Source organism: Carya illinoinensis, chromosome 2 (genome assembly GCF_018687715.1).
Source record: "Carya illinoinensis cultivar Pawnee chromosome 2, C.illinoinensisPawnee_v1, whole genome shotgun sequence".
NCBI lineage: Eukaryota > Viridiplantae > Streptophyta > Magnoliopsida > Fagales > Juglandaceae > Carya > Carya illinoinensis.
In genome coordinates, this window is record NC_056753.1 from 9,311,305 (window position 1) to 9,323,065 (window position 11,761).

The following is an 11,761-nucleotide window of genomic DNA, read 5'->3' on the forward strand; positions in this document are numbered from 1 at the left end:
ATCCCAACACAAGTCAACTCTCATACAAAGACAACATGTTGCACCGGGAAAATATCTACCCAACCAACCAACTTGAGGACAGCATCATGAGAGGCATTGGGTGATTCTACATCCCAACCACCACGTGAGGTCAGATTCAATACCACCCCACCGCAAACACTCACAGGGAATCCCTTAACTCATTTCAAGGCGAAGTTTCGTAGGAATGGACACAGTGAACTCCTTTATGCCCTATGAAGATTGATTCACGGTACACAAACTCACACAGAGATATTGATTCACACTCCCAAAATCATTAACCAATATGAAAACAACCAAACACATTCAAGGCCTCACATAATAGGAAATGAACATAAGGTCTCAATGTAATGCTCCAAAAAGGATATATTAATCTCAGAAAGGGGGAGATCACAATAATGCAAATGCCTTTTACAAATAACATTGACCCCATATTAGGCTTCCTACTCAGTCACATCGCTCCCTTACTTGTTGCCTTACAACTTTAAGCTAAACGAGGTCAATGCCAAAGATCTTAAAAGTGTAATTTTGACTCAATACCCAAATCCCTTATATAGGGTGGGATGACTAGGACATGGTCTACACTTACCTATGCTCTGCCAAATCTTTAGTTTTTCCTTGAATGAGGATCTTCCACGTGGTGTCGGACCAGCCTCTAAGTTCAGACGATATGACTTCCCAAGTATAAATCCCTCCAGTATACCCACTCCAGATATGACCTTTCAATGTAGCATGGGCTTCTGTGTGTGACACTTCCACTCTGTTGAGCATATACCATGTTGTTTCAAAAAGCTCCCATACTTGATCTGGCTTCTCCTAGGCCGTTGCTTACCCAAGGTGAGTAGCCCATATCTTATCAAAGCCACTGGCCTCTGCAGTTCCTCTTTCATACCTTCATGGTGGGAAACATTTCTAACTCTAACAATTTTGGAATTTGATAGGTTCTTCTAAATCTGTTTATGTTGGAGTACTTATGTGTGACTCGATTTTGATTCCTTTTAGTTTAAGGATCTTACACCTTCTTGGGGGTATTGACTCTAAATGTTTTGTTCTTAAATCACTTGACCTACTTGATTCTACTTCTTTGATCTTTAAAGGTGACCTATATCTTGTTTGATCAAAATTAATCCTAACTGATCCATCAAGGTATTGGTTAATAAAGTCTAAATTAGACACTTCATTTTAAATTCTCTTTGGGGTGTTTTCATTCTCTGAAAACCATTCCTTAGGGAAATAATGTCTTTCCAAATGATTCATCTTGATACTTTGATATTTGCATCTTTGTGCTTGTTTGGATTAAATATCCATAATGTCCTTATTGGTCCTGATGCTAGATTCACAAATATCCATAATATATTTTGATATTTGCATCATTTTGTTTGGATTAAATATCCATAATATACTAAGGAGTTTATGAATATTTAATTCTGATTGCATTATCATTTCATATCCTAATTCATCTCAATACTTTGATATTGATGGTAAGACACACTGCAAATAGTGAAAGCTACTCCCCCTCCATAGAAGCTGTGACGGCCCTAGGTCACCACTTGGGATGGAACGGAGACTTGGAGTGTCATGACATGTAACACATGGTTATATACTCCCGTTTATGATAGCTAATATGCAATGCATCTTAGTATGTAACTAGTAGTATGCAATAATTGCAACGAAAATAAAGGGTGACTTAAAAACAATTGATGCCATAATGAACTAAACATCTCAAAATATTAATTAGCCATAAAAGGTACTTCCTCACTTAAGAGGTTCACATAAGTTTAACATATCGTGGGAGATAGAATCCAAAAATAATGAAAATGCATAATCAGATTAGATCTCACATACGTTCTATGGTATATAGAGTCAAATCTATTAATGTTAATATTAGCTCCAACCTTTTCTCCAAATTGGCCTCATCCTCAACCATCTGAAGCTAGCAGTACATCCTGCACATCGTAAGCTAGTCCTGGCACAACTTTACCATTCCAAGGGAATGGTAGTGGGTCCACAAGGGTGAGATTTATTTTAAATCTAAGTATGTTAAACAACCAGCTTACACAGAAATAAGATATGCATGATTAGTGATAAACATGCAATCCATGACAAAAAAATCTATATTTGTCTCCTATCGAGATTCCTCAACATTTTCTAGAAAAACTTTGATGCACATTTTCAAACAAAAAACATTTTTCACTTCATCTTTTAAAAAACATAACATTTCATCATTATTAAACCATCATTAACATAATGTATGGTATTTTCAAAACTCCCCTATATGCACTGTGAGTACCTGCTAGTGACCATAGTACAACTTATGTTGAAACTACGTCTTTGTCTGTTAACCCAATGCGTTGGTACCATAACATTTCATCATAACGTATGCATGCACCAACATTAGATGCCATAAACAACTACGCTCTGGCATTGGGGTCATGAAAAAATTTATTCTCGTGCAATGTTTGAATAAAATGTATTTCATGACATGAGCATATGTAGTAAGCTTCGTACAAAAATGACATTTATATGCAATATGCTAAAATGATGAGAATTTCAAATGTCCTGTAGGCAAGTAATCAAAATGCTCAATGATGTATTATATGATGTTCATGCATAAAATGAATGTGGCACTTGTACAAAAATCATAAATAAATTATTTAAAAGTAAGTTAGAGGCTAAATTAAAAACTTTTTGGGTGTTTAGGAAATTGGTGTGGTTGTAATTGAAAGTTAATCTAAGTTAGGATTTGAATATCTAAGGAAGATGTTCATTATCAAAAGTGTTCAAACAATGATATTTACAAAATTGCTCCTAGATTTTTTGAAATAGCCACTAAGCCATAAACTTTCACTATTTGTATTTTGGCCCCAAATTTAACCAAGCTTCACAAAACTTATATTTTCTATGTTCTAAATCCATACATGACCTTAGAATTTCAAAAATAAAAAATCTACCATGCCAAAATCAAACATCTATGACCTTATATTTTCTATAGCCTTCTTTGCATGCATGTGTGAGGATAGTGAAAGTATTTCATCTCATCTTATCATTATAACTTTTCCAAATTCTCATACAAAATATAATAAACAACTTAATTTTTTAAATCCCAAAAAAATAATAATATTAAAAAATAATATTCTAACAATATTTTATGTAACATTCATCTCAACTCATCTCATCTCAACTCACTATCCAAACTGCACCTAAATCATCCAAGAACCTTCAAACTGTGTGTATTCATGATGTTTCTAGCCTCTCTTTGTCAATGCAAGTTCTAAAGCTTGAAAGAACCATGCATTTGAATCCGTATCAAGATCATAAATGGTTTCTAAAGGTTCATAACGTCAACCTTGGGAAAATAAAGCATGATAAGCCAAAATCATTTTCATACAAGTGCAAACCAAATGCTTAGATGATCAACACAAGATATGGATTTATAAACCTATCATGACATGTTGTTTTCCTCATATTTAAACCTTCAATAAATCTCTCAAGACATTAGTAAAACATATAAAATCATATCAAGACCTGTCATGACTAAAATTTCATCCCAAAAAAATTTATTCAATCAAAACTCCAAATATGAACCGAAATGCATCTCTTCAAGTTAAAACCCATATAACTCAATCAAAACTTCATTCCCATGGCATAATTCAAAGCCTAACAAGCCATTGTAACATCAAAAAAAAGATAGAGTAAGATTACTCACCAAAATGTGGCTTTGAAGCTCCAGAATCAAACTCACTTCAAGAACAAACTCTCAACGCACTCAGTTTCTCACCTTTCTCACACAAAGAGTGTATAGCTCTCAAGAACACCAAGAGAATGCTTGAGGGAATTTTGTAAGCAAGTGAGGAGTGAAGGGGGTATTTATAGGACTCAATGGAGGGTGAGAGGCAAGGAGGGCATTGGTCTTGGATGAAGGGAAATGTTGTAAGTGGTGGAGAGGGCGGTGGAGTGTTGAGTTCATTTTTCATATTTTTCATGGCTTGGTTAGTTGAATAGTAGCCTAATTTTCATTATTTAATCTCGTTGAATTTCTAGAAGGTTTACATAGGTGCAAGGGGCTGCATTGGTTCAGAAATTAAAGACAAAAATTCACAAAGAACCAAGCCATTGCCAACGATTGTAGTTCTACAAAGCTGTCCAGATTTTTTATCCTTTCTTGTCTCATCCTCTTTGTTTGATTTGAAGACACAACGAATACCATGAGTGGATTTATTAGGTGGGTAAAGAGGTGGGGTTGAGTGTGAATTGGTTAAGCTTGAGCAGAAAATAAAAAGGAAGCTTGAATGTGCATGGGTTTTGGTCAACATGATCAACTACACCTATCCATTTGCCAATCGATTTTAATGCTCATGGAAGGGGATTGGCCAAGCTTGAAATGGAGTGTTTTGAAGAAATTTATAAGGTTTAAAAGTGCAGTGGTGGTGGCATGAGAGGGTGGCCAAAATAGGTGCTGAAATGTTTTTGAAGAACAAGGGCACTCGGTTTAGACAAAACTACAATTCCTAGGTGAAATAGTGGTGATTTTGGCTTGGCTTGTGAAATTTTTCTTGGCCAACTCTTAGGTGTGATTTTAGGGGAAATCATTAGGTTTGAATGGTGCAAAATCTTCTTGAAAAATATTGTGGAAGAGGCGGGGCTTTGGGTAGCTTGTTGAAGGGTTTCATGGTTTTGCACCGAGTAGCCTATTTGTGGGTTATGGTGGCATTGACATGTCTTGGCTTCAAGTGACATGGGTTGGGTTACTTCTAAACTTTAATGGTTGTCTAAGAGTGATGCAAAACAAGTGTAAAAGATAAATATTTCAGATTTAAAACCATGAAGAAAAAGGTTTCAAAAAAAATATACAAATCATGATGCTTGAGTTACTATTCATGGGTGAGATGAATAGTGATCCTTAACTCAAGTTAGAAGCCTAACCATGGTTGAAAGATAACCCTATATGCATGTGGGGTAAGCTTGTGGAGAAACAAAACCAATGGTATGGTGTATGTGGGCCCCATTTGGAAGAATGAAATGGAATACGAGACTTAGGCTTCAAAGGTTGGTCCTAAATGGGCCAACTATTTAATCCTCTATGTGTGGGCTTAGTAGCGAACCCTTTTATGGGCCTCATGTCCAAATTTATTGGGCCTTTTGTTGGCCCCAAAAGTCTCTTGGGTTGGGTCTCAACTTTGGGTCTTTCTTCAATTGGGCCTATAGACTTAATTCTTACTAAGTTTGGCCCAATAACCTTATACTTACTATGTTGGGTCTAATTTCTTATGTCCAATAATTTAGACCCTTAGACTTGTTTCCAACAAGTTGGGCTTAAGTCTAGGTGTCTCTCCTTAGCTCTCATACCCAAAAAGCTAGGGTCCTTATACAACTAATCTTTTGGGCCTTTCCAATTCCAACTAGCATTCAACCAAAATTACTTAACCCATTAATAAGACAAACCTCCAATATGCCATGTGTCATTCCCTTATTGGCCTCTTGGCTTCTTATCCTCAAAATTAATAAAGCACTAAAAGTGTCTTCTAATAATTCAACTAAACTCAAAGGTGTGAGCTCTTATGCCAACTCTGTAACACCTGGGTTCAGTGCCAAGTTGTCTAAAAACAAAATTTGAATTTATGTCCAAAAAGCCCATTTGAGTTTTCAAATAGTTTTTTTAAGGAGCCTAAAATCTATGTTTTGGGTGGATAATGAGGGTCTTTGGGTTTGATATTTAGGTTAAAAATCTTTTTATGGGCTGAGATAATTTTTGAACAAGTTGGATTATTATTTTTTTTTAAATTGAGTTGATGTCCAAAATTCAGGGAAGATCCCTTTTATAAATTTCTTATACTATCCAAACCATGGGCCCAAATATTTGAAATGGGCCCCACCCAATCACCCAAAAGTCCAAGCCCGTCGGTGTTAGACTTCAAATGCTATTACCATTCTACCTTCCTTTTCATAATAAAACTCCTACCGGATTGCCTTCTATAAATTTCAACCATGCACGATTCTAGTTCCACTTCCATGCACTTAAAGGGTCTTCTCTCTAGAGGCGACTGCTAGAGGAGAAGTATAGTTTAGTTATTTGCCAGTCTGGTGTTTGGGTCTTGTGGCGGTTCCTCATGGAGGAAATTGAGGACCTTTGTTACAATCTCAGGCTATCGGAGGAGGAGGAAGTGCTGATTCATGCACCAGTTAGTGATCAGATTGATGTTCAGCGTAAGGGGGAGAGAAGTCTTGTAGGTAAGGTCTGTTCTGATCATATGGTCAGTAAGGATACCATAGCTACAACGATGGGAAAGATATGGAGGATAAGTAAGAAGGCTATATTTCAAGAGGTTGATAGAAATGTCTTCGTCATCACCTTTGCAACCCATGCAGACCGTCTGCGGATATTGGACGGCACTCCATGGCTTTTTGATAACTCTCTATTTTTGGTTCAACCATACAATGGAGCATCCCAGCCAGCCAAGATGAAGTTCGTAACTGCATCGTTTTGGATGCAAATCCACAATCTTCCTCTCGGTTTTATGACAAGAGAATGGGGCAAACAAATAGGAGAGTCGGTTGGGATTGTACATGAAATTGACGTGGCGGAGGACGGGATTGGATGGGGAAAATTCCTTCGGGTGAAGGTTGAATTTCCAGTACAGCAGGCTATTGCACGTGGTCGGATTATTATGGGTAATGAGAAAAAACAGTGGGTGCATTTTAAGTACGAAAAACTTCCAAAGATTTGCTTTGCATGTGGCTGGATTCTGCATGGCGAGCACGGATGTATGGCTAGACAACGAACTCCAAATGCAAATCCCCAATTTGGTGTCTGGCTTCGTGCTGAGGAATTTTTTCGACGTCGCAACTTAGGATGGGCTACAGAAGACTTGTTTGGTGATAGGAGAGACCTTCCGTTGTAGGATGCTACCACCAGGCCATCTCATTTTGAGACACCCAGTTCGGCGTACAGCACGGCAGCTGAAAATTCTCTCGGGGATTCCGGGGAAGGGTACGTTGGGAATACGGAGGGCAAAGACAGTTATCATAGGCGTGGTGGTATGGGAGTGAAACTCGGTGATGTTGCACCAATGAATGTGCTGGGACAGTGTAGTGGGGAAGAAGGGGTTAAGGAGTTGGGCACAACTGCTCCGCAACTGCAGAATACAGTTTTAAAGGAGGGGTTTCCTACTACTTTTAAACTGCCAAAGCAGGTAGTTACTGGGGCCATCACTGCACTTCATATCCAGGACAAGGGGCCGCAAGTCTTGGATCAGCTTGTCACGAACGCTAGTGGTTCTGGGCCTCATCTTGAATCTGTTTCTTTGCACCACCTCTGTGAAGAGCATGGTGTTGTCCATGAGCAGGTGTCTCCACCGATTACTAGCAATGAGGACAACAAATGGAAGAGACGTGCGAGAGCAGCTCGTGGAAGAACCGTGTCATTCGACTCTAGAGTGGGAACTAAACGTCGGAAGGGCGCCACAGAGGACATTGATGCAAGTATGGAAGGTTCAATACGAGGTAAGAAGCTATGTTTGATTGATGAAGCTATTGATCAACCATTTGATAATGTATCAGCGGAGGCTGGTTGCCAGCCCCGCCGGGCACCATGAAAATCTTGAGTTGGAACTGTAGGGGGCTTGGGAACCCCCGTACAGTTCAAAGCCTTTATTCTCTTATAAAGGCACAAGGTCCCGAGGTGGTGTTTTTAATGGAAACAAGGCTCACAAGTTTTCAGGCATCAAAGGTTGTTAGGAAGGTTCAGTTTGAGAATTATGTGGACGTGGCGGCTACTGGTAAGAGTGGGGGTTTGCTGGTTATGTGGAAACAGGATGTTTTTTTGGAGTTAGTCAACTACTCTAATCGGCACATCAATATGCATCTTAAAACTGAGGATAGTGACACCAAATGGCTGCTTACCTGTTTCTATGGGCATCCAGAAACATCCAAGAGGAAGGAGGTGTGGAAGCTTCTTAAATCTTTTAGACCTCAACATATGGGATGGAGCGTTATAGGTGACTTTAATGAAATTCTTTATCTTGATGAGAAGGTTGGGGGTTGGGTGAGAGCTGATTCTCAGATGGCTCTTTTTCGTAGTGTATTGGATGAAGGACATTTATTTGATCTGGGCCGGCAGGGCGCAAAATATACGTGGTGCAATATGCATGAGGGTGATACTTTTACTAAGGAGAGATTAGATAGAGCATTGGCAAATAGTCAATGGATGGGCTGCTTTCCTAGTTTCAAAGTCTTTATTTTGTCTGCAATTGCTTCTGACCATAAGCCGATCCTGTTGGATCTCATGAAGGCAGGAAGTACTAGCATATGGAGGGGATGCCAGTTCAAATACGATGTAAGTTGGTCAAAGGAGGCTGGTTGCAGTGATGTTATCCAGGACGTATGGGCGAGACATGGTAGTGTTCCAACAGCACTGGGTGGTTTACAAGGGAAGCTCGAAAATTGTCAAAAAAGGTTGCAATTGTGGAGTAGGAATTTATTTTCAGAAAGACGGCAAGCTATAAGGGAGAAGACAAAGCTTATCAAACAGCTTCAGTTTAATGAATGTGCTGCAAATATGGGGGAGTTGAAGAGATTGCAAAGTGAGGTGGGTTTTCTATTGGACCAAGAAGATAAAACTTGGAAACAAAGAGCTAAAAAACACTGGCTGGCAAAAGGAGACAGGAATACTAAGTTCTACCATGCATGTGTTAAACAACGACGGAAAAAGAACTTGATTACTAAGATCATGGATGGTGCTGGACAGGTTTTGCATACCTCTGAAAATATTGCAGCTGGCTTCCGAGACTATTTCTCTCAGGTTTACAAGTCCTCTCAGCCTTCATGTCGTGCCATTCAGCAATGTATTATGGGAGTTCAACAGAAAATTTCTGAGGATATGCGTGTACAACTTGATAAGGCTTTTACACGCGAGGAAGTTGAAATTGCTTTAAAGCACATGTCTCCTTTCAAATCTCCTGGCGTAGATGGGTATAGTACAGGTTTTTATCAAGATCATTGGGGGATTGTAGGGTCTGATGTGACTCAAGCAGTGCTTCAGTTTTTACGCAGTGGAGAGATGCCTCCAGGTTTGAATCATACACTTATTGCTCTTATTCCCAAGCATGATTCTCCCAAATTTGTGCATGATTTTAGACCTATTAGCCTATGTAATGTATGGTATAAGCTTATTTCAAAGGTTTTGGCTAATCGATTGAAGCATGTATTATCCAAAATCATTTCATGGAACCAAAGTGCATTCATCCCGGGGCGTTTAATAACGGATAACGTCATGGTTGCATATGAGCTTCTTTACTCTATGCAATCAAGACACAAAGGTAGAGAAGGAAGTATGGCCATTAAAATAGATATGTCCAAAGCTTATGATCGTGTTGAATGGGATTATTTGGAAGCTATGCTTGACAAATTGGGGTTTAGTGAGGGTTGGATAAAGCTGGTCATGACTTGTGTAAAAACAGTGAGCTATTCAGTCCTACTCAATGGGGCTCCTGGTGAGATTATAGTTCCTACTCGAGGGTTGAGGCAAGGGGATCCTTTATCCCCTTACCTTTTCCTCATCTGTGCTGAAGGATTTAGTATGCTGATGCATCAAGCTGAAATAAGGGGGATTATTAAAGGAGTGTCGGTTGCAAGAGGTGGTACACGGGTCAACCACTTACTCTTTGCTGATGACTGTGTGATTCTCTGTAGATCAAAAATGGAGGAATGGTTTACTGTTCTATCTATTCTTAAAAAGTATGAAGAGGCTTCAGGTCAAACTTTAAACCGGCAGAAATCCTCTATTCTTTTTAGTTCCAACACAAAGGCTGAAACAAAGCATAGTATCACTCAGATGGCTGAAGGGGTAACATGCGGAAATTACAATAGGTATTTAGGATTACCTACTGTTGTAGGTAAATCCAAATACAATACCTTCAGGGGCCTTAAGGAGAGGATTTGGAAAAGAATTTCAAGCTGGAAAACAAAGCTATTATCTTTTGCAGGAAAAGAGATACTAATCAAGAGTGTGTTACAGGCAATACCTACTTATACCATGAGTGTATTCCGGCTGCCAAAGAAGTTACTTCATGAGATTGAGGCTATTATTGCAAATTTCTGGTGGTCTCACAACAGAGATGGACAGGGTATGCATTGGAAGGCTTGGAGTAGTCTTAGCTATTCTAAGAACATGGGAGGTTTGGGTTTCCGAGACCTTAATTGTTTTAACCGGGCACTTATAGCTAAGCAAGGTTGGAGGCTACTAAAAGAGCCTAACTCTCTGGTTGCAAGGATTTTTAAAGAGAAATATTTCTCTAGGAGCACTATGGTTGAGGCTAAGCTTGGCTACTGTCCTTCTCAAATATGGAGAAGCTTAAGATCAGTGATGGATTTGGTCAAGGCAGGTATGTTTTGGAGAGTAGGGAATGGAAAGAGTATTCGTATTTGGGAGGATAAATGGGTTCCTATCCCTAGTACTTTTCAGATTCAGTCTCCCATCCAAATTTTGCACCCTCATGCTACTGTAGATGTTTTAATCGATGTTGAGATGAAGGTATGGAAATCAGATTTGGTTCAAGCTATTTTCAGTCAGGAGGAAGCTCTTAAAATTTGCTGCATCCCTCTAAGTTACAGTGGAGTCGATGATACTCTCATATGGGGTTTAACTGAAAATGGCAGATTTACTGTCAAAAGTGCATATTTCACTGATTTAAAGCATAAAATTGCTCTGCAGGGACAATCTTCTCGAGATGGACAGCATGTAGGTATGTGGAGGAAAGTATGGGGTATGGAAACTCCTGGAAAGGTAAAACATTTGATCTGGAAAGCACTAACTGATATTCTACCAACAAAAGAGAAGTTATTTCAACGTACTATCACAGACAACCCTCTGTGTCCAATATGCTTGCAAGAGGTTGAAACTGTAGTACATGCCCTTTGGGAATGTCCAGCTGCAAGTGATGTGTGGGGGGTCTCGGCTAGCTTTGTTCAAAAATTGTCCTCTTCTATTCCAGATTTCTTTTCTTTATGGGCAGTTCTGCAGACAAAACTGGTGGATGCTAAATTGGCTCAGGTGGCAACAGTGATGTATAGTCTATGGAGAAGAAGAAACGAGTTTGTTTTTCAAAACAAATTCAAAGATCCTACTATGCTGTGGCAAGGTTCAGTGGATGAGTTAGAATTATTTCAACAATTGCAACATGGGGACAGAGATGTTAATCAGCTGGACACCAGACCATCTAGTCAAGCTCAACTGCACAGATGGAAGCAGCCTATTAATGAGTATGTTAAGGTTAATGTAGATGCTGCTTTTGACAAACAGAGCTCACAAATGGGAATAGGAATTGTTATACGGGATGGCAGAGGGAATCTTGTAGCTACTCTTGCTGCACCAAGACAGTTTGTGTTATCAGCAGTAGCAGCTGAAGGCTATGCTTTGCTAAGGGCTATTGTTTTAGTTGATGAGTTGGGACTGACTCAGGTTGAATTTGAGGGAGATGCGAAGACTATTGTTGATATAGTTAATGGTCGAGTCACATCTGATTCTTGGCTGGGACAACTCACAGATGATATAAAGTCAAGGCTGTCTGCACATTCCTGTTGGTTTCTGTCTTACTTCAGCAGATTTGGTAACAAAGCTGCTCATGCCATTGCCAAGTTGGCCTTGTCTTTAGATTCTGAGCATGTGTGGCTGGAGGATTGTCCTCCACAGATTCTTTCAATTATTTCGTTTGACAAGTGTTGTATTGATTCTCAATGAATGAAATCT